General features: G+C 50.4%; 2 long non-coding RNA genes, 1 other non-coding gene and 1 pseudogene across 3 annotated transcripts; 2 read left to right on the plus strand and 2 right to left on the minus strand.

The window, feature by feature from the left end:
- Positions 1-6,969, plus strand: part of LOC128774512 (neuroblastoma breakpoint family member 6-like) — a 31,032-nt pseudogene extending 24,063 nt beyond the window's left edge.
- On the minus strand, positions 4,398-13,931 carry LOC109261511 (uncharacterized). Its single transcript, XR_008419047.1, has 2 exons — positions 13,777-13,931; positions 4,398-4,613 (listed from the first exon to the last, which is right to left on the minus strand). It is a non-coding gene; the product is annotated as an uncharacterized LOC109261511 (long non-coding RNA).
- On the minus strand, positions 13,495-13,658 carry LOC128774518 (U1 spliceosomal RNA). The gene has a single exon (XR_008419052.1). It is a non-coding gene; the product is annotated as a U1 spliceosomal RNA (small nuclear RNA).
- Positions 13,932-13,959: 28 nt separating the features above from the next.
- LOC109261512 (uncharacterized) lies at positions 13,960-16,633 on the plus strand. The gene is made up of 2 exons (XR_002077419.2): positions 13,960-14,460; positions 16,284-16,633. It is a non-coding gene; the product is annotated as an uncharacterized LOC109261512 (long non-coding RNA).
- Positions 16,634-22,008: the final 5,375 nt, after the last annotated feature.

Raw genomic sequence — 22,008 nt, forward strand, 5'->3', positions numbered from 1 at the left:
TGAAGTGTCTTCTTGCTTCAGCCCCGATGCAGGTGCCCGGTCCCCAAGGGCCATCAAGTGGAAACTTGACTTTCCCAAGGCCGGAGGTGCAAGCTTCACAAGCACCGCCACAGTCCAATACCCAGGTGGCCAATTCTGTGCCAGGGCAGCCGGACCAGCAGTTGGCTTGTGGTGACCGCAGAGCCAGGCTCCGCCCCTCCCCCGCCATCAGGAGACTGGCAGCCACGATGGTTTCTGGGAGCCAACGGCCGCTCTTCCAAGGTGAGAGGTGCGGGGGGAGTAGGAAGCTCTAGTCACAGGGTTGTGGGCGGGGGCAGCAATGGGGCCTCTTGCAGGCATGCTTTGCCCAGCTCCAAACTCACAACGCTCCAGCTCCAAAGAGCTTGGGGCTGAGGGTCAGCTCTGTCTGCCCAGGTGCCGGGGTTGCAGCCTCCTGGCTGTTTACTGACCAAGTTATTCATCATCTCATGTATGTCCCCCTCGGACCCTTCATCTGAAACCATTGAAAATGGGATCTCCATCCCATCAATGCTGGGAGCATGAAGCTACATAATTTCCAGGGGCCCGAGTGAGCAAAATGGCTTGAGAACATCGGTGAATCTGTAATGCGTAATTCTTGTGTCTTTGTGGTGTCTGAACACTTGGAAAATGGTTCCGTGGCATTGTTTCACGTGTGCTAGAGCTGTTCTTAACTGGCTCCGCTTTCGCTGGACCCCATCTTCCCGGACTCTCTCAGCAAGGCTTGTGGGCCAGTGTTTTCTCTCCTTCAACATCCATCAGGCAGCCAATATTCCCTGTTAGGCGCTCACAGTAACAGTGGAAATACTGGCCCCACGACAGTTTCCCATGCATTTGCCTGGTTTCCCTTCCCTGCAACTATGAGGGGCCATTTTCCTAAAGTGCACACTCCGTTCTCCAACACTTCATCTAGTTCCTCTTGTCCCCCCTCATCTCCACGAGCACGTCCCCAGCTTCTTTGTCATCAGGATCCGCGTCAGCTCAGATTTCATGAAGACCGAGCGTTTCAGCATTCCCCTGGGTTGTGTCGTCTTTACCGTCCCACCCTTGGTGTCCCCTCCTGGAGCCTGGGTCTCCTCCTTCAGGCGCCGACTTCATCTGTGAAAAGAGGAGACACAGGTCCCAAGTGAGGTGACGAGGGCGCAGCCCTGTCGCCCCGTGGAGATGCTCCAGAGGACGCCTCAGTGGGAGTTCAGGGAAGCACAGCCCTGACAGTTGGCTGAGGACAGTTGGTTCTTACTGTCTTCTCCCTCTTGCCTCTCTGCCACTTCTCCCTGACTCCCGTGGTCCCGGCCCAGACTCTCCTGCTGGCTCAGTCCCTCTCTGTGGCTCACCTTCCACACAGGCCTCAGCAGGAAACATGGCTCCATGCCAGACTTTTGTCCAAGGAGGGTTTCTTAGTCCATTCAGGCTGTGATAACAAAACTGCCATAGACCAGGTGACTTAGAGCAGAGATTTGTGTCTCCCGTTCTGGAGGCTGAGTAGAACCAAAATCAAACAGTGGCACATTGGGCACCTGGTGGTACCTCCTTCCTGGTGATGTGTGGCCGCCTTCTTGCTCTGTCCTCACAGGGTGGAGGGGTGAGGGAGCTCTGTGGGGTCACTTTCATAGGGCACAGATCCCTTTCTTGGGGGGATCTGCCTCCCATAGGCCCACCCCACCCAGCATCACATTGCGAATTGGGTTTCCACAGATGAATTTGGGGGAAGACAAACTATCACTCTGGGGCAGGTGGTTTTACTCTGTTTGATTCTCAGCCTGATCTGCCCTGTAATTCTTCCCTGGTGCTTAAAAGGTCACCTGTTTCTTGCCACAACTCTTCTCATCCTTCTCAAATTTGTCTATATTTTCCACTTGCAACTGACCGAAGAGTGTTTAGAACTTTATGCTCGATGTCCCCCAACCCTTAACTGCCCATTTACTCAATTAGATAAGAATGTGCTTATAGACACACATATTTATGTCTTATGTCACACACATTACATATATTCGGTGTGTATGCTCTGCATAGTGTACATATATGAAATATATCAAATATTGGGGTGTGTTCTGTAAATTCCCCAGCTTTGGTTTCCTGGTGACTCTCAAAAGGCTTGCCTTCAACTTTGACTCCTCCCTTGAATAGGACAGTCTCTTTTGAGCACCATCTCCTGGCCTTTGTCTGTTCTTTGTCAGAACTGTGTGTTTTGACCAATTCTACTTTTCTCAATTTCACTTTTGGCGCTGGGGGCATGTTGCCCTCCTCGTGCTCTTATCCTTACAGGGTAGCGTGAGAGAGGTCAACAACAGAGGCTGTGATCAAAGCGTGTCCCTCGGCGCCCCTCACACGTGAACTTCCCGATGGCCTTTCTCGTCCTGCCCACCGTCCTTATTCGATGTCAGCGTAGGTAGAGGATTTGGTCACAGGAAGATCATGACTAACAGTGTATCCTGTTGATGTGCTTTTATTTTCAGAGCAGGGTTTGGAAGCTTCCATGGGTGTGAAGAACCCTCCCAAGCTGGAGGGTGACGCTGCTGAGGGCTCGGTGGCCAACCAGTGTGCAGGTCAAGTCTTTGGCCACCTTAATGCCCTGGTGGTGATGAAACAGAAGATGATCAAGAGAAAAGTGCAGTTCGGCGAGGGCAGACTCGCGTGCAGATTCCGTGGCCTTCAAGCTTAGGGCACAGAGGTAATGGCGTCCGTGGCTCTTGGGGTATGGATTCCTGTTGCTCTGTTAGATTATAGCTCCGCCCACACCCCAAACTGTTTTTCTCTTCCTCCTTTGGTCCCTCCCCCAGCTGCCGCTGCCTCTGCCTGGTCCTGCCTCTGTCTGGTCCTGCCTCTGTTTGCCACAGGGGACTGCCACCTTGGGGGCCCTCCCATCTCCATCAGCTGTGCCATGTGAGCTGTGCTGTGTCCCCACGGGGGCTGTCCTGGGATTCCCTCTCCCATGCCCTCACGGCCGCGGAGAATTAGGCCCCATGGCCCCCCTCAGCAGACCAGCATCATTTACACGTGTCACGAAACACATGGCACTTTGGCACAAGGCACCCACTTTCGTGACTTCTTTGACTTCCTTCCTTGCTTCCCCAGCTCCATGACCTCTTTCTCCCAGAGCATTGTCTTTTTTTTTTTTTTCTTAATTTTTGTTTTAAAGTTATTTATTTTGAGAGAGACAGGGACAGCACGAGTCGGGGAGGGGCAATGAGAGTGGGAGGGAATCCCAAGCAGGCTCCAGGCTCTGAACTGACAGCACAGAGCCAGATGCAGGGCTTGAACCCTCAAACTGTGGGCTCGTGGCCTGAGCCAAAACCAAGAGTCAGATGCTTAACCGACTGAACCACCTAGATGCCCCATCAAGAACATCGTCTTAATGTCTCTTGCACATGGCTTCTCCTCTGGGGTGTTTCCGGGAACACGACCTAGGACGACACTTACCCCTCAGCTTCTCCATGTGAATAAGAAGTGTTAAAACTGAGGAGAAAGAGCACCCCGACAAAAACTACACGACCACATGGGTCACCTCTGGGACTGCCACACGGCCTGCCTGGGGTCAGGTTTGTCCTCAGCCCCAGGTGAGCAGGCCTGTGATAATGTGTTTTGGGGTTTCCAGGACTCAGTGTCCATACCTTGGGACCTCAAGAGAGCTGGCATCAGGTGGACACAGACATGGCACTCTACAGGGACACTGGCCAAACACAGATGCAGAGGCCAGGTTTCCAACCTGCACAGACATGAGATGTTCAGGCATCCACCTGTCTTCCCTTTTCACTGCCGTTACCGTGTTTACATGCTCAGCTGGTTCATAAAAGGATCCACCGAAAGGAACTGAGTTGAGTCTCCGGCCAGAGCACATTCGCGAGCATTGACTGAATTAACTTTGGGCAGCTGTGTGAAGTCCCCGCGAGATCCAGGGGAACACGAGACAATCTGTGCCTCATACAAGTCCAGCTGAGAACGGGGATTCATGGGAGGGTGTCCGAAGGAAGACCAAAATCTTGAGGGCCGGTATCGTCATGGTGGCAGAGATGAGGACAAGAACACCCACCGTGGTCTGAAACAGAGTAGCTTAGCTAATAGTTCTAAATCACGCTGTCGTGAAAGAAACACTGACTGAGCTTTGAACTCACGTGAATGCCGCCACCCAATACCTTGAGATTTTGATTTCAACATTCTGGGCTGGGGTGTGGGTAACGGGAGATGTTTTAAAGCTCTGCTGGTATGCACCTAGGAATCAGAAGGACTGTGGATCTATAGGATGTTCATAAGCCATATAGAAGGATCCCGTGTGTGTGTCACTCATTTTGTGGACAAGCTGAGTATCAGCCCCTGATGGAGTTGACATTCCTCCCTCAATAGAGCCCAGAGAAAGAAGAGGACAAAGACACATGAATGAATTCGATGAATACTCCCTCTTCTGGATCCAAGTGTCTCACAATTTTTATACTATAGGATGCAGTAAGAAAGAAATGTTGCCTAGAAACCCAGTGTAAGAACAACACTCCCTTCCCTGATTACCAGTAATGGAATTCAGGGCTCTTTTTCCTCCTCGTGCAATGAAAATCACGGTTGACTCTTCACTAAATGCGTTTCCCAGCCTCCTGACAGGTGCACTGCAGATGGAAAGGAAATGTTTTAATCAAATTTTCTCCTCATATAAAACCTCAGTAAAGAAGCTTAGGTCTGCCTCTGCCCTTTGCAGGCCCTCGTTTACATAAGTGTCAACACCGAGAGACTCTCTCCTCAGGGACAGTTTGGGAAACGTGCGAGGAGAACCTAGACGACTAAAAGGAAGGCTCTTCCGTTTTCTCTGCGGAGTTCCGAGTGTCTCCACTGAGAATATTCCTAGACGTTCCCTCAGGTGTATCCTGGCGTGAGGTGCCCTGCAGGGGCTGTTGGGGTCCCTGAGCAAAAAGGGGTGAGGCCCTGGGTACACTCCCCGCTCTTTTCGTCATTCCCCTTGGAGTTTCTCCCTTTGGGGTTCTTTTCAGCCCCTTTGGGGCAGGATTTCTGTGCAAAGCCTTAATTCCGTCCAGCCAAGCGGCCAACAGCGTCTACTGCCTACCCGCACCCCCGTATCGGAGGCTTTCGTCTCCCGACCCCCACATGGATGGGAAGGGCCCGAAGCCTGGGTTTCAGTTCCAGGGTGTCAGGCACAGGTCACACGGCTACAGGTGGTCCTTATCAGCCCCTTGGCCCACGGTTCCTCATCTGCACACGGCAGGACTGAACTGGGACATAGTCTGAGGCCCCTGTTGCATCTCACATCCTGGGGCTCGTTCCATAGCCTGGCCTCCCCCTTCAGAAGACCAGGGCAGGGTGAGAAGGGGTGTGTTTGTCTGTAGAGGGCCCCCTCCTTCCTTCAGCAGTCTGTTTCTGAACGTGTGTGTCGGGGGCTAAGCACATCCCTCCGTGGGAGACATGAGAAAGCCATCACTTTGCTTCTGATGAAGGGGGTTCCAGGGTGAGGTGGCTGCTGAGGGAGGGATGGTCGGGACCTGGCAACAGCTCAGGGCAGCCTTGAGCTGGGATGCCACCAGGTGCCTGCTGCGGGGAGCACAGGGGTCCCTGCATCCTACAGTGTAGGCTGGATGCAATTGAGGGGGCTATTGCTTCAGACTTGTGGCTCTCACTCTCCCCCTCAGCCTGCCTGCAGACCCCCCTTCAGCTCCTTCTCTGCACGGGGGCTCAGCTCGCCCCTGGCCTCTGTCACCACGGAGCCATCCCTCCAGGCTCAGCCGTCAGCAGGACCTGAACAAAACTCACATTTGATTCCTCTCTCTCTCTCACTCTCTGTCTCAGATACCAAGGACTCCAGGAACTAAGAAAAGATACTCCTCATTGAAACGAAACCCCATCATAAAACCCCATCATTCTCCACTTGCTGAAAAGAACTCTAAAGCAGCAAATCAAGCTAAAGCCCAAACAGAACATGCGAGGGATCCTTTGCTGAGAATCGACATCTCGATCACAAGCCACTCTCTGGGATTTTTACTCCAAAAGTCTGGTTTGATGAGAGGAACTCTCGCTCTTCTGACTCCAGTCGTGATAAGTCGCCGAGGCAACCAATGCCCAGACCACACGCCCTTGTGAGACACCTTCGGTCTGGCTCCTCTCCATTCCATCCTGCGGATAAGCGGAGGCTGGAGCAACGTGGCAATAGACCCCATGTCAAACTGGACATTCTGGGCCACCGGCTGGGCTGTGCCAGGAGCAGACAGCATTAACTACGCAGCGTTCTTGCTGAAGAGGCTTAGCCTGAATCTGAGCACGAGGTAGGGATCAGACAACTGCAGAATTTCGACCATCCAACAAGACATCGGGCCTGTCTTTCTTCAAACAGCCAGTGTCCACAGCACAAATAAGACGACAAAAAGGAGAAGAGATATCTTGGGTTCCAAAGGACTCAGAAGATTGTGCTATCGTAATTGTGTAGTCCTTTCGAACCCCAAACATCTCCTCACCTTTCTGTGGCTGTCTCTGGTGGTGGTGACGCTTCCTTGTCTGTAGGGGACAGGCCAGATGTCTGGCTTGATGGTCTACATCCTGAAGGTGTCTGATCACTTCCTCCTGATTAAATTCAGGCTAACCCTTTTCCCCGGGCGTTCCCTAGTTAATGCTGTGTGTGTCCCAGCTCCGCCCACCCAGAGACCCAGAGCGTCCAGTCTGCCATCACCATCATTGTGAGAGCAGCAGTGGTTGCCTTCTATGGGGGGCCTATCAGATCGTTCATGGTCTTCTGTTTGGGTGTGACATCTGAGAATGTGCGAAGATGCTCTCTGTAAAGTCTGTCTCTACAATGTTACCATCTTTTAGTGATCCCTGCAGTGTGTCACAACCGTATCTGTTTGTATGTTGGAAAAACTCTAGTTGTATCATCCTTGTGTATGTGTATTTGCTGGCATTGTGCTGTGGAAAAGAACACTCCCTCCCCGTTCTATATCATTAAAGTGTTTATTTTGACAATCACTGGGGACTGGTGAATTATGTTTCCTTCAGGGCTCCAATCCATCACCATCATGATGTAAATGTTCTTGGTTCTCTTCTGGTATTTACTGCTGAGTCTCTGTATCTTTTAGGCTATATTTCCCCTACGGGCAAGAGTACATATGTGTGTCTGAATGTGCACCTGTTGTTTAGAAAGGTTGTATATGTAGGGCTGAACACTGCATCACAAGTGCGGGACATGTTTGGTTCTGTATTAACTTGTGAACCTTGTCACATCGCCATTCTAAGATTTAAACGATCTCAGGGTGACTGGGTGGCTCAGCAGGTTGAGGGTCCAACTTTGGCTCAGGTCATGGCCTAGCGGTTCATGAGTTTGAGCCCCGCATCGAGCTCTCTGCTGTCAGCACAGAACCACCTTCAGACTCTCCGTCCTCCCCTCTGTCTGCCCTTCTCCCGCTTGCATGCTCTCTCTCTTAAAAATAAATAACCACAGGGTCACCTGGGTGGCTCAACTGGTTGAGCGTCCGACTTCAGCTCAAGTCATGATCTCACGGTTCGTGAATTCGAGCCCCGCATCGGCCTCTGTGCTGACAGCTCAGAGCCTGGAGCCCGCTTCAGATTCTGTCTCCCTCTCTCTCTCTCTCTGCCTTGCCCCCACACTCACACTGTCTCTCTCTCTCTGTCTCTCTCTCTCTCTCAAAAATAAATGAAAACAACACTTAAGTTTTAACTGATCTCCCAACCTCAGACTTCTGACATTATTCCATTTTCTCTTCTGTCTCCACCTGCCACTTCTTATAGGATTGTTTCCGCCCGGTGAAACGGATGCCATTTACATCCTATTTCTCCCACTGGTTCCACTCCCAGACTTTTGTCTCAGATCTACAATGAAGTGTATTCAGTGACGATCAGTTGTACAAAAGTCAAAACTTCCCCAGTCATCTCTTATTGGGCAGAGTTCGTCTTTAAATGACTCCTAGTGACGGAATCAGGACTCCCTGAGTGTTGCATATTTAGTACTCTTTTTCTACTGCCTTTGTACATGGACATCTTAGGTGAATAGAAAGTGCTTGTACAATGAGTTTTTGCTGCGGTTTTAAAATATATGGCCTTGCTTTGTAGGTTTGGTGGGCATGTAGACGATAGACTGATTTTTCTCTCCCTGGGATATAAATTGGCTTCTTTTGGTGGTGGGGAAGGTGTATGCAGCATCAGAGGTTTTCTCCTTTTTATGGAAAATCTATTAGTTCTAGGGGTGCCTGGGTGGCTCAGTCCAGTTAAGCGTCCACCTTCAGCTCAGGTCATGATCTCACGGTTCGTGAGTTCAAACCTCAAGGTGGGGTATCTACTGCCAGCACAGGGCCCACTTAGCACAGAGAGCCCACTTCATATCCTGTGTCCCCCTCTCTCTTCTTACTCGACACATCTCCAAAGGCAAGGGAAATACAGGCAGAAATGAACTATTGGGACCTCATCAAGATGAAACGCTTCTGCACTGCAAAGGAAACAATCATCAAAACTGAAAGGCTACCGATGAAGTGGGAGAAGATATTTGCAAATGATAGATCGGATAACGGGGCTGGTATCCAAAATCTATAAAGAACTTACCAAACGCAACACCCCAAAAAACAAAAAATCCAGTGAGGAAATGGGCAGAAGACACGAATAGACACTTTTCCAAAGAAGACATCCAGGTGGCTAACAGACACATGAAAAGATGCTCCACATTGCTCATCATCAGGGAAATACAAATCAAAACCACACTGAGATACCACCTCACGCCAGTCAGAGTGGCTAAAATGAACAACTCAGTAAACAACAGATGCTGGCGAGGATGTGGAGAATCGGGACCCCCTCTTGCAGTGTTGGTAGGAATGCAAACCGGTGCAGCCGTTCTGGCAAACAGTGTGGAGGTTCCTCAAAAAGATAAAAATAGAACTACCCTATGACCCAGCAAGAGCACTACTAGGCATTTATCCAAAGGATACAGGAGTGCTGATGCAGAGGGCCACGTATACCCCAATGTTTACAGCAGTGCTTTCAATAATAGCCAACTTATGGAAAGAGCCTAAATCCGTCCATCCACTGACGAACGGATAGAGAAGATGTGGGTTATGTATACAATGGAACACTACTTGACAATGAGAAAGAACGAAATCCTGCCATTTGCAACAATGTGGACGTTAAGTGAAATAAGTGTCACAGAAAGACAGATACCGTATGTTTTCACTCACATGTGGAACTGAAGAAACTTAACAGAAGACCATGGGGGAAGGGAAGGGGAAAACATAGTTTCAAACAGTCAGGGAGGCAAACCATAAGAGACTCTTAAATACAGAGAACAACTGAGGGTTGATGGTGGGAGTCAGGGAGAGGGGAAATTTCGTGATGAGCACTGAGGAGGGCACTTGTTGGGTTGAGCACTGGTGTTGTATGTTAAGCGATGAATCATGGGAATCCAGTCCCGAAGCCCAGAGCACACTGTTTACACTGTATGTTAGCTAACTTGACAATAAAGTATATTTGGAAAACAAAACAAAACAAAGAATGAGGCAGATGGTAAAAATGCTGACAGCAGAGGACCGAGCAGAGCTAATACGTGCTGAGTATTTACTCCCTGCCAGGCACTGGGCTCAGTGCTTCACCGGCACCTCTGCTGTAACACCGGGGACGACTCGTGTAGGAGAAACTCCCATTGGCCCCATTTTGAAATGAGACACTGAGCCACAGAAAAGAAAATTCAAGACACTCAGGCAAAGTCACACTGTAACTCAGCCAGGCTCGCTCCTACAGCTTGTGAGCCCAGAGTGCTCTCTTTCTTGACCTCTAGGTTAGGGATTTCCAGGGAGAAAGAACAAGGCCAGCCTCTGATGCCCTGAATGGCCCTGCTGACATCCCGGCCTGGCTGTTTTGTTCTCATGCTGGGAATAAACAGTCTCAGATACAGGATCTCAACCTCAAAGAGACTCTGAACCCTGAGACAATGGGACACAACAAGACTACCTGATTATTCCAAGCAGGCCCCACAAACACCAGGTCACCGTGCAAACTACAACACCCCAAACACCCTCCTCTTTTTGTAAGGAAATGACTGCTGACTCTCACCGCAGTCAAGAAGGGCCAGTGCAGACTACCAGTGTTCGAGGTAGAGCAGACCCTGCTTCCTTCCAGCCTCCCCGCCATCAACCAACCACAGCCCGAATCCTGTCATGGTGGTTCTTTCTACCACTCTCTTACTGAGACCGTGGGGTGTGATCTTTCGGGCTGCAATGATTATATAAACCCCCACCTGTTTCATGGGATGTACGTTTCTGCTGATTTGGCTGAAGAGAAATCCGAAATTTCTCCTAAGGTTACGTTTCTCCTAAGATTATGCCAGGGGAGACAGGGAACAATTTTTCAATCGTGGTGTGGCAGATTTCCCCAAGGTCGATGTACCTCCTCAAGGTAAGAGTGCTCACTGTACTTGATATTCTCTTATCTCTGCTCCTTTCCTAATATGGGAAATTAACATTTACTAAGGGATAGAGAGTTACGATATATGGGCTTTCTCCTGTGTGGGATTTAATGAGAGCTGTCATCATCCTGAACTTGTAGGGAACTGAGGACAAGGACCACAAGGTAGCAGGGAAAGGTGGCTCTGGGCTTTGGGAGTCACAAATGGGCACGCGCAAAAAGAACAATACGTGATTTTGGAAGACGTGTCAGCAAGAAATGTGGCCATAAAGGCCACTACGTATTTAATCCATGATCCACCAGTCGCTTTGCTCACAGAGTATCCCTGTTTATCTTGGCCATGATGAGTGTTTTAAGAACAGTCAGAGAATTGCATCAGAGCACATCCATCTGAAAAGGACACACATAAAATACTGCATTGCCAAATCAGACCCACCAAACCACAAATCTTCTCTGGTATCAAGTTTGATGTACATTTTCGAGGATAAAATTAACTGTGTGAGGCACAAGCAAAGCAACAAGAAATCTCGGACAACCAACACTAACTGCAAGAAACTTCTTCCCACCTTAGGACGTGTTCTGGCCCCGAGTTAACATACGTGCTCTCTCAGTGCTGTGTGAAGTCGTCACTTGTACCCAATGAATCTGGTTGAAGTCGATGAACCTGGTAGAAGTCATCTGCTAGGCTGATACTCACATAACTGATGCGACAGTTTCCAGGAAACTAAGCTACATAAATCCACGGGCATATGTTTGAGTCCCTACAGGGTTCTGCTCACACGAGATCCCTGCCACTTACAGGCATGTGGTAGGTAAGGACTCTCCCTACAGTGTGTTTGCAAGAGGTTCCTCAGTCGATGTTTATGCGGAAAGTTGACTGGGGGTACCTTTCTTTCTCTCCAGGCCAGCGTCACTGAAGGAACTGAGCAACTGCAAGGAACCCAGTTCCTGTTCTTCTGTCCAAATTGTCTGGGTGGAGTTTTTAGGCTGAGCTTATAAATCAGCAGGAATCCAATTTTCTTCCTCCGAGAAGAGATACAATGGTTTCTCCCAGCATTGCTCATTGGGCAGTGCAAGTCTGCAGAGAGAGAGAGAGAGAGAGAGAGAGAGAGAGAGAGAGCGAGAGATATCGCCAGGCATGTTACTTTAGCAATGCCATGGTCCTCCCACATTGTCCATCCCACTCATGACAATGCCTGGTTTAAGCATCCTCTGTCCATTTCCCTTTATTACCTGCTTAACCTACATCCTTCCCCCAGTGAGGGAGCCAGCTCAGAGGGTCTGCTTAACCTAGACTAGAGGTGGGGCCGAGGAGAAGTGTGCCTGTGGCTAGAATGGGCTGCCTTCAGAGGGAGCCATAACATGGCTACAAGCAGTTAGAAACCAGCCTAAAATACCGTTAGGAATAAGCAGGGCCAAACGCAATGGTATGGATTTTATATTTTGTATTGATAGCAACTTTCTTGTACAAATACATTTAGACTTACTCACGGGAGCAGGGCGTCAGACAAAATGAAAGAAAACTGTGTCAAGTGTGAAAGATACTAAGTTACCAAAGTAACATTGAGTCGTAGAATTGGTTTTTATCCTTTAGCCCCTCATTTCCACACTCAGAACCTAGAAAACTTTCTTCACTGCCCATGGAATTCAGTGTGGACACAACAATTTAAACTATTAACCCAAACTGTCCATTTTTTTTTTTCCATAAACCTTGTTGAATACCAGGTATTCAAATGCCCACTCCCATGTTCAGTGAGACTAGTGAGGGCGGTAAGTAATGTGGTATATCCAGGGAATATTCTGTTTCTTGGCCTACTTCTGTACTCCGCGTGTCAACTGTTGTCCGCCAGGGGACCTCTGGCCACACACGGGAAACCCAACCAACTTAAAAGTGTAGGGTCTCTGCGTTAATCTTGAGGAATGTCAGTCAACATGTAAGATTCTCTCAGGGCTCAGAATGGCTCTGCAAGAACAAAGGTAGTTGCCCCATCCTTTCCTCAGGGAGAGTACCTCCAGATTTCCTGATTCAGGCACCTTATGACGGCCAAGCACATACCACGATTTCCACGTTAGGCAAAATGTTTACAGATGTGTGAAATGCCTTCCATATGCTCCAATCCCTGTGTGCATGTTTCCTGAGTTCCTGTTGTGTGAGAGTCCCCTTTCCCCCAACCCACGGGGACGCTGTGGGAACCCAACCAAATCCCCCTGTGATTCTTTTTGTCTTTTCCATATAATCCCCTCCTTTCAGAGTGTTTTTCTTTTTCTTTTCTTTTTTTTTTTAATGGTTCTTATTTATTTTTTGAAAGAGAGAGTGTGCGCAGTGCAGAGAGGGAGACACATGATGCAAAGCAGGCTCCAGGCTCAGAGCTGTCAGCCCAGAGCAGGAGGTGGGTCTTAAACTCAGGAACCCTGAGATCATGACCTGGGCCAAAGTTGGACGCTCAACCACTCAGCTACCCAGGCAGCCCTGGAGTGATTTTCTTTTTTCTTTTTTTTCCCCAAAGACACCTCTGAGTAGCACTGGCCTTAGGCCCCTGTGAGCTCCCTTGTACTTGCTGGCAGGAAATGGGGAGGTCAGGCAATGGTTGACCACTGCAGCCCCACTTCCCTCCCCTCCTGCAGAGAAAGCACTGAGGCCATCACTAAGAAATGCGAACCCGTGGGGCGCCTAGGAGGCTCCGTCGGTGAAGCATCTGACTTGGGCTCAAGCTCATAACCCAGCTCAGGTCAGGTCCTGAGCTCCCACTTCCAGTCCTGGTGCCTCAGGTGTGGCGAGAGCTCAGAGCCCCCCCGCCGTTTTTTAAAAAGCAAAACCCTCAAAAGCCTTTGTATCAGGATCAGGGGGACAGGAATGAGAATTACTTGGGAACAGTTCGAACTCCCCAAGGGACATTGCTCCCACCGCCAAACCTGAGGGACAACCAACCACACACGAGACGAATACGAAAGCTAGCACAAGCAAAGAATGGCCGAAAAGAGCAGCAATTTACTCTACTCCGCTGTGCAAAACACACTCTAAGGTAAGAAAAGAAAAGAGAACAAGGCAACGAAGCACTCAGACACATCTGTCTTTGAAAGACCGCTGACCAGGGGAGAGCGCGAACGCAGTCCCCCACTACCACAAATTATGCAGTCGAGTTTCCCACATTTGGGGAAATCGCAGGGGTCAGCACGCCCGCAGTGCAATGGGCAAGCCTCGCCCTGGGAAAACCACCTTCCTGATCATGGTGTCTCCCCTGCCAGGTAAGTATGACTTCCTCCCCCTCCGCCCCAACCCAGCCTCACACGCACCACACTGTACACACACGGTCACTGGCCTCCCCGCACCCCAAAACCCTCCGCACCCACTCCCGTCTCAACCATCCTCACCCCACACACGTCGTCCTCAGACAAGCCGAGCCACAGCTCGGGCGCTTCCACAGCCGGGGGAATTCTACCGCCCGCTGGAATCCTACCGCGCCCACCGCGGCCTCATTTACATAAGGCCACGCCCCGGTCAGCACGCAACGGCCCCGCCTCACTCTCCGCCCCTCCCCGCGCCACCGGGCTCCACGCGCACGCGGTCTCCCTGCCCCCAGTTCCCCTCCCGCCGGGATCTCAGCGCTGAGGCTTCTCCTCTTCCTCCCGCCCCCCGCCTCCTTCCTCTCCTTGCGGGTCTCCTCCGTCTTCTCCCCTCCACACTGATTTGCTTCCCGTTCGTCTTCCCTCTCCATGCAGCTCCCGCATCGCCCCCTGCGCCCGTCGTGGCGCCCACGCGGCGGTCAGCACCCGGCCGACTGCGCCCGCCTGAGAGGAACACGAGGGAGGACGTCCCCCAGCCGGAGAAGCGCCCACACACCTCTCTCGCTCGCTGTCTCTCTCTCTCTCTCTCTGCACAGAGCCCGGTTTGAAGGAGACACAGTGCGATGGCTCCACCTGAGGGGCTCAGCCGCCAAGCCAGTCCCCCCGCACCAGGGCTGGACACCGGCGCGGGGCTACCGAACGTCTGGCAGCTTGGGGCGCGCGAACCCACACCTGTCGTTTGAGAACTGCCTCGTGCCTGCTGCTTTACAGGTGCGTTCGCGGGGCGGGGCGGGGCGGGGCCGCGGCGCCCCCTGGTGGACGCCCGGGGGGGCGCACCAGGATCCCGGGGTTGAGGCGGGGGCGGGTCCACGGAAACCTGCCTTGAGCTCACTTAGACCCTCCCCCCACTGCCAGAGGTCACAGCAGGGGTTAGTGGGGGCCCGGGCGCCCCACGCTGCCTCTGCCGTCCCTTCCTCCCCCCCTGCGCGCTTCCCCTTGGAGGAGATTTCCGCCAGCAAAGTCCCCCTTCCGTGGGGAAAAGCCAGGTCTGGAAAACCAAGCAGCACCTACTCGGAAGAGACTAGTCCTGGGGCAATTTCCTGGTCCTGTCCCTCGCGTTCTGGTTTCTGATTTGCCTTTGTCTCCCTTGGGCCTTGACGTGTGCTTGACTTTTACTAGACTGCTGAAATTAGAAGAGACTTGGGGGTGGGGGCGGGCGTCCGACATTAGTTGTCACCTGAGTCAATAGTGTGGTGGTCCGCGGAATGATGCCCCCTGCCTGGGAGGTCCCCAGCCTCATCCCGGATCCTGTGAAAATGATCCATCACACAGCAAAGGGGCCTCTGCGAAGGTGCTTAGGTCAAGGACCCTGAGATGGGGAGATCGTCCTGGAATATCCGGGCGGCCCCCTGGAATTACAGGGGTGCCTTCAACCTGGAGGAGGCAGAGGAGGAGATGTCTCCCTGCTGTAGCTGGTGGTGCGGAACATGGAGACAGAGGAAACCAGGGCGGGTAGGACACAGGCGCTCCCTTGCCAAAACCTCCCGACTGCACTGTAGTGAGGTTTCCCTGGATTAAATTGCTCAGTCTCCCTGAGCCTCCAGAAGGGGCGGTGGCCCTGTTGACATCTCCATCTGAGTCTGGTGAGATCCTTTTTGGGACTTTTCACCCACAGAACTGTCAGGTAACAAACGTGTGTCCTTTTAAGCCTCTAAGTTCGCGGTGAGTCGGTACCCCGGTACCCCGGCGACAGACAACCCATGTCAGGTGTCTGGCTCATCACGTCAGCGGTAGTTAGATCTGCGGGATGGAATCAATTCTGTATAACTGCTGCAGGTCGTGAGTCTTAGGTGGTGAGGCCAAGTGCTACTTTTCCACCGTGAAGTGTTAGGTTAGGTACCTGCCGATATGAGGTGCGCCGGGAGTGAAAGGCTCGGAAAGAATTCTCGGGGCACCTGGGTGGCTCTGTGGCTTCAGCATCTGACTCTTGCTCTTGGCTCAGGTCCTGATCTCACAGGTTTGTGAGACTGAGCTCAGAGTCAGGCTTTGTGCTGACAGCAGGGAGACTGTTGGGGATTTTCTCTCTCTCTCTCTCCCTGTATTTCTCTCAAAATAAATAAACTAAAAAAAAAAAAAAAAAAAAAACCAAAAAACAAAGACTTCGTGAGACGTTCTCGGTGCAAAAAGGTGTTTATAAAAAGCATGAGGACAGGACAGGGGGACAGGAAGAGCTGCACTGGGATTGTGAGGTGTGACTGGTTATAAAGTTTTAATTTGGGGGTGGGGGAGGATGGGGGCATAGAGCCAAATGAAGTTTCCGTCAGGAGTTCCATATGTTCCTGAAGGCTTACAGGACCCTGGAGGTCTGGTTAGCCTCAAGCTGAGGTTGGTTTTTGCGTCCAGCAGAGCGTTAACATTAAGGCAGTTGTGAGTTCCTTGAGGCGGTCCTGTGTCAGCTATTGACCAGTGGGCTGCAAGGTGTAAGGAAATTGAATTGCATCTACATTTCTTTTGCCTTTCTTCACCTCATCACCCGCCATCCTTTTTCTTTCCCTTCTTTTCTGTAACATTCAAAGTCTGTTCCCTGCACACAGGCTCAGCACGTTCTTATGCAAAGTGGAAGCCACTGGTGGTCACACAGATTGGTTGTTCACTTTTCAAGAGTGGGCTGTGCTCCTTTCCCAAGGAGGGCAAGGACATAACTTACAAAAGGAAAAATACGGGAGAAGCCCCTCCTCTCACAGCTGCGTTTCTGTTGCGCGAGTTCTCTTAAGGCACAGAGCTACTTTTCAGCATGTCACAGAGAGCGAACATGCAAGCGTGGCGTTTACGGCTCTCCCCCAAAAGTGATCTGTGACTGGATCCCGAGCAGACCTGAGCTTTATAGGGTGTCATAGGCTGTTGCTTTCCTAAATGTCACGGACATAAAACGAACTTTGTGGAAGCCCCGAGTTCTCATGAGTACTGATTCTGCGACCAGGCCCGGCAGCACAGGGACGGGGGAGGAATTGTCCGGATCCTGGAATAATCACGGGGCAGCACAGCCTCGCTCTGGGCTTCTGTGTCCTACTTGTTTACAGACTTGTCATCCGTTCTGCAGATTGGGCCAGCGAGTTGCTCTGTTGACAGCCAAAGGCACTCATGGAAAGACTTAAACAACCAAGTGTGACAGCACACGTGGGGTCACTCCGTCTACCATGAAAGTAGGACCCGTGTCTGCCTCAGGTGTGAGTCTTTGGATGGATCTATTTGTTACTGGAGGTGGTGGGGAGGATGGTGTTTGAGGGTTTTGTGGTTGCTGCTGTCTGTGTTGTTGAACTCTTTCTAGGAAATCATTGTGGAGCGATAGCTTTGTGTTAGTTCCTGGAAGGACATGACTAAGGACACTTGCCGAGGAATAGTTGCGGATCTGGGTGCCACATTGGTGGAAGGACTTCTACTCTTTGCAGTTAAAAAGATGCTCCCTTAAAGGAAACCAACTTTATTCATACCTTTGGGTCACTGTTAGAGAGCAATATGTTGAAATTGGTCTGCAGCCCACTTGCATCAGAATCACCTGGGTTTGATGTAAGAAATGCAGATTCTGGGGCCTCACACCAACTACATCTCTTGGGGTTAGAGCCCAGGTGGTAGCTTCTGTGACCTCCATTGTTGACTCTAAGGCTTTCCCAACCTAAGAAACACTCTCTTTTAGTTTTAGATTGGGGATTCTTACACAATGATCAAAGAAGCCCAAACTTTTTCCTTTACTCTGAAGACTTCAAACACTAGACTGTGACCTTCTTAGGGAGAGTGTGACTTTGCTCCTCTAACACACTCAGCCTAGAGACGGTGCCCAGATCAGAAATAAAGCAGGTGAAGAAAAATGTTTGATTTCTTTATACACGTTTTACTTTCATAGCCACCGAAAAGACTGTGTTTCATTTCCTCTAACAGACTCTGTCCACCAGTTATGTTGCCCAAAACATATCGCTATATAGCAACATAGAGAAGTACCTATGGTACATTTATACAGAAGGACACGCATTCTAAAGCACTGCGAAGACCCAGACGAGGCTTTCACACAACTGGGGGCCTCTCAGGTGCCACTTAAGTATGATCACTGGGTTATCTTACAGAGGACTCTCCATGGGCTTGGTCTGGCCACGAGTCCCAGGTCCCCAGACAGGACTTAGTTAAAAGGGGCAAGCGTAACTAGGCCGCGGTCATCGCCACACTTTGGAGGCCATAAACGGAAATAGGAGGCGCCAGGCTAAGCGGGACATTGCACGTGGGAAGCCACCACTTTCGCCACGTGGATTCAAAGCACTCGGGTGCTGCAGTGTAGACAGACGCCCAGCCCACGCTGGCCGGGCTGAGCTGGCCCCGAGCAAGCGTACATCTGGGAGTAGTGCCGGCTGAGCCCCACTGTCCCTCAGGGCACCGCTGTCACTCGTGTGCTTTAGAACTGCTGAGGAGCTCCCGTGTGGGGACCACGCGTCCCATCCGTAGGGAGCTGGGTCCTGTTTCCCCTGGGTGACCACGTGAGGACGGGCACTGAAGCGAGAAGTGGCCGTTGCGAGTTCCCAGGCCAGTGTGGCGTTTAGAAGCAGGGTCACAAGGCCCTGTACAAACCGTGCCTATTCTGGGCTGCAGGGCCGGGCCGAGGGCACCCTGGCTGATGGTGCTCTGATGATGCTCTTGATGGTGCTCTTTAACCACGGGACAGGCCCTCTGCCTTCTGCCCTCCTGCACCGAAGCGCTGTGGGCCTGGTGTGGGCGTCCTCGAGGCCACCTGCTCCTCCCACTTTGTCCTCCTCAAGTGGCCTCATCGGCCAATAAGGCCACAGGCTCCTCTTTAAAAAACAATGCCCTTAGCACTGGTGCAGTGCTTTTTAAGTACAAACGTTGAGGGTTTCCTTCTCCCAGTGTTTCACCCTGACTGTGGCTATTTTCTGTATTCCGTAAAAGTCTGTATTCAGAATCATTTTCCTACATTGATTCTAAACTCTAGGAGCCACACCAAGACAGACCCACAGGAACTGGATTTCTTCTCCTGCCCGAAACCAGAAAGCAACTACAAACCTCACAAGGAGAGGGAATGCAGATTTCCGAGACCCTGGGCATCAGGGTTCGAGGACTGCAATCCCGGACACTTGGAAACACACAGGCGAGCCGAGCCCTACCATGGCTCCAGTGTGCTGCCCCGAGAGACTTTCCAAGCAAGGAACCGGGAGAGGAGACTGAAGAGGAGCCCAGTGGACCTCGTGGGGTCGAGGACACGGAGCTGAGAGTCCACAGGACAGTGTAGAAGGGAGGACAGAGCTGCGGAAAGCCAACTAAGGAGAACTGCTGGGGCGCCCAAAGGGTGCAGCACAGTCCTGCTCTGTGCCTCCCTGGGAGCCAACTCCAGCAAGTCGGGGGCAATCCTGTGAGAAGATTAGAGGCAATAGGGCCCGGTTCTCACAAAGGGGAAAGAATTGCTCATGAGGAGAGAGATCAATCCTTTGAACAGAGCCCAGAGCTGACCCAGATGTGAGAACCACCAGAGAAGGACATGAACACATGTATTCTAATCATAGGTGTGCCTGGGAAGCTCACTCACTTGGGCTTCTGACTTCTACTCAGGTCATGATCTGGAGGTCTGTGAGTTCAAGCCTGACGACAGGCTCTGTGTTGACAGCTCAGAGCTGGGAGCCTGCTTCGGATCCTGTGTCTCCCTCTCTATCTGCCCCCCTCCTGTGCGTGCATATGCGCTCTCTCTCACTCTCTCTCTCTCTCTCAAAAATAATCATTAAAAATGTGTTTTAAGTGATCATATTCCATCAGTTGAAAATGTTAAATAGATAATGGAAAACATAGAAAAGACCCTCTGTATCTTTAAGAGATGAAAATCATGGGGGTATCTGGGTGACTCAGTAGGTTAAGTGTCCAAGTCTTGATTTGGCTCAGGTCATGATCTCATGGTTTCTTCATTGAGCCCCACAACAGGCTCTGCGCTGACAACTTGAGTCTGCTTTGACTTCCCTCTCTCCCTCTTTATTTTTCCCCAACCCCCCCCCCCACTTGCAGGTTCTCTCTCTCTCTCTCAAAATAAATAATTTTTTTTAAAAGGAACTCTTAAAAAAACAGAGAGAGACATGAAAACTACGATGTCGGAAAGGAAATGTAGTGTAAGGGATTGGAACAATTAGAAAATTCAGAGGAATGTCTATACTACCTAAAGCAATCTACACATTCAATGCAATCCCCATCAAAATACCACCAGCCATGGGGCACCTGGGTGGCTCGGTCGGTTGAGCATCCGACTTCGACTCAGGTTGTGATCTCGCAGTCCGTGAGTTCGAGCCCCGCGTCGGGCCCTGTGCTGACAGCTCGGAGCCTGGAGCCTGCTTCGGATTCTGTGTCTCCCTGTCTCTCTGCCCCTCCCCCGCTCATGCTCTGTCTCTCTCACTCTCAAAATGAGTAAATGTTAAAGAAAATAAATTTAAAAAAAAATACCACCAGCCTTTGTCACAGAGCTACAACCAACAATGCTAAAATGTGTATGTAACCGCCAAAGCGCTTGAAGAGCTAACTCCATCCAGGAAAAGAAAAGCAAAACTGGGGGCATCACGATTCCAGATTCTGAGCTCTATTACAAAGCTGTGGTCATCAAGTCAAGGTGGTAGCGGCACAAACACACACACATAGACCAATGGCACAGAATAGAAAGCCCAGAAATGGACCCACAATGATATGGTCAACTCCTCTTCGACAAAGCAGGATGAATATCCAATGGAAAAAAGACAGTCTCTTCAACCAACGGTGTTGGGAAAACCGGACAGCAACATGCAGAAGAGCGAAGCTGGACCAATCTCTTGCTTGACACAGAAAGATAAATTCCAAATGGAAGAAAGACCTCAATGTAAGACAGGAAACCATCAGAACCCTAGAGGAGGACACAGGTAACAACCTGTTTGACATTGGCCAGAACAACTTCTTCCTGGACACGTCGCCAGAGGCAAGGCAAACAAAAGCAAAGATGAACTCCTGGCACTTCGTCAAGATAAAAAGCCTCTGCACAGTGAAGGACACGATCGATGAAACTAACAGGCAGCCTACGGAACGGAAGAAGAGGTTTGAAAATGGCGAATCCGATAAAGGGTTAGTATCCAAAATCCGTAAAGAACTTACCAAACTCAACACCCAAAAGCCAGAAAATCCAGTGAAGTATGGACAGAAGACATGAACAGAAAGTATTCCAAAGCAGACATCCAGCTGGCTAACAGACACGTGAAAAGATGTTTAACATCACTCATCATCAGGGAAGTACAAATCAAAACCATGCTGAGATACCACCACACATCTGTCAGAATGGGTAACATTAACAACACAAGAAGCAACAGGTGTTGGTGAGGATGCAGAGAAAGGGGAACCCTCTGGCACTGCTGGTGGGAATGCAAACTGGTGCAGCCAGTCTGGAGAACAGTATGGAAGTTGCTCAGAAAGTTGACAGTGGAGGTACCCGATGATCCAGCAATGGCACTACTGGATATTTACCCAAAGGATACAAAAGTAGTGATTTGAAGGAGCACATGCACCCCGATGTTTATATATAGCCGCGTTATCAACAATAGCCAAACTATGGAGAGAGCCCAAATGTCCATGGATTGATGAATGGATAAGGAAGATGTGGTACATATATACAATCAAGTATTACTCAGCCCTCAGAAAGAATGAACTCTTGTCATTTGCAACACTGGGGATGGAACAAGAGTGTATTATTATGCTAAGTGAAGGAGGTCAGTCAAAGCAAAACAAACACCCTAGGATTTCACCGGTATGTGGACTTGAAGAAACAAAACAGATGAACTTTTTTGGGGGGCGGGGGAGAGAGGGAAACAAATCATAAGAGACCCTTAGAGCTAGAGAACAAACTGAGGCTTGATGGAGGGAGGGGATGGGCTAGACAGGTGATGGGTACTAAGGAGGGCACTTGTTATCATGAGCACTGGGTGTTGTATGTAAGTGATGAATCACTGAATTCTACTCCTGAGACCCAGATTGCACTGTATGTTAACTACAAGAATTTAGATAAAAATTGGAAAAGGAAAAAACAAAACTAAAAGCAGAGGGAAAGATTTTGATAGAACTGAATCTCTAGATCCCTTTGAGGAGTGTGGCCATATTAACTACATTCAGTCTTATGATACGTGAATACTGGAGGGGTTTTCCCCTTAGGTCTTCTTTAATTTCTTACAACAGTGGTTTATACCTTTCAGTGCACAAGTCTTGCTTCTCCTGGAATAAATGTATTCCTAAATAGTTTCTTGTTTTGGGTGCAATTGTTTTCTCCAT

The sequence above is a fragment of the Panthera pardus genome, unplaced genomic scaffold (assembly GCF_024362965.1).
Source record: "Panthera pardus isolate Hobbes unplaced genomic scaffold, ASM2436296v1 HiC_scaffold_329, whole genome shotgun sequence".
NCBI classification, from domain to species: domain Eukaryota; kingdom Metazoa; phylum Chordata; class Mammalia; order Carnivora; family Felidae; genus Panthera; species Panthera pardus.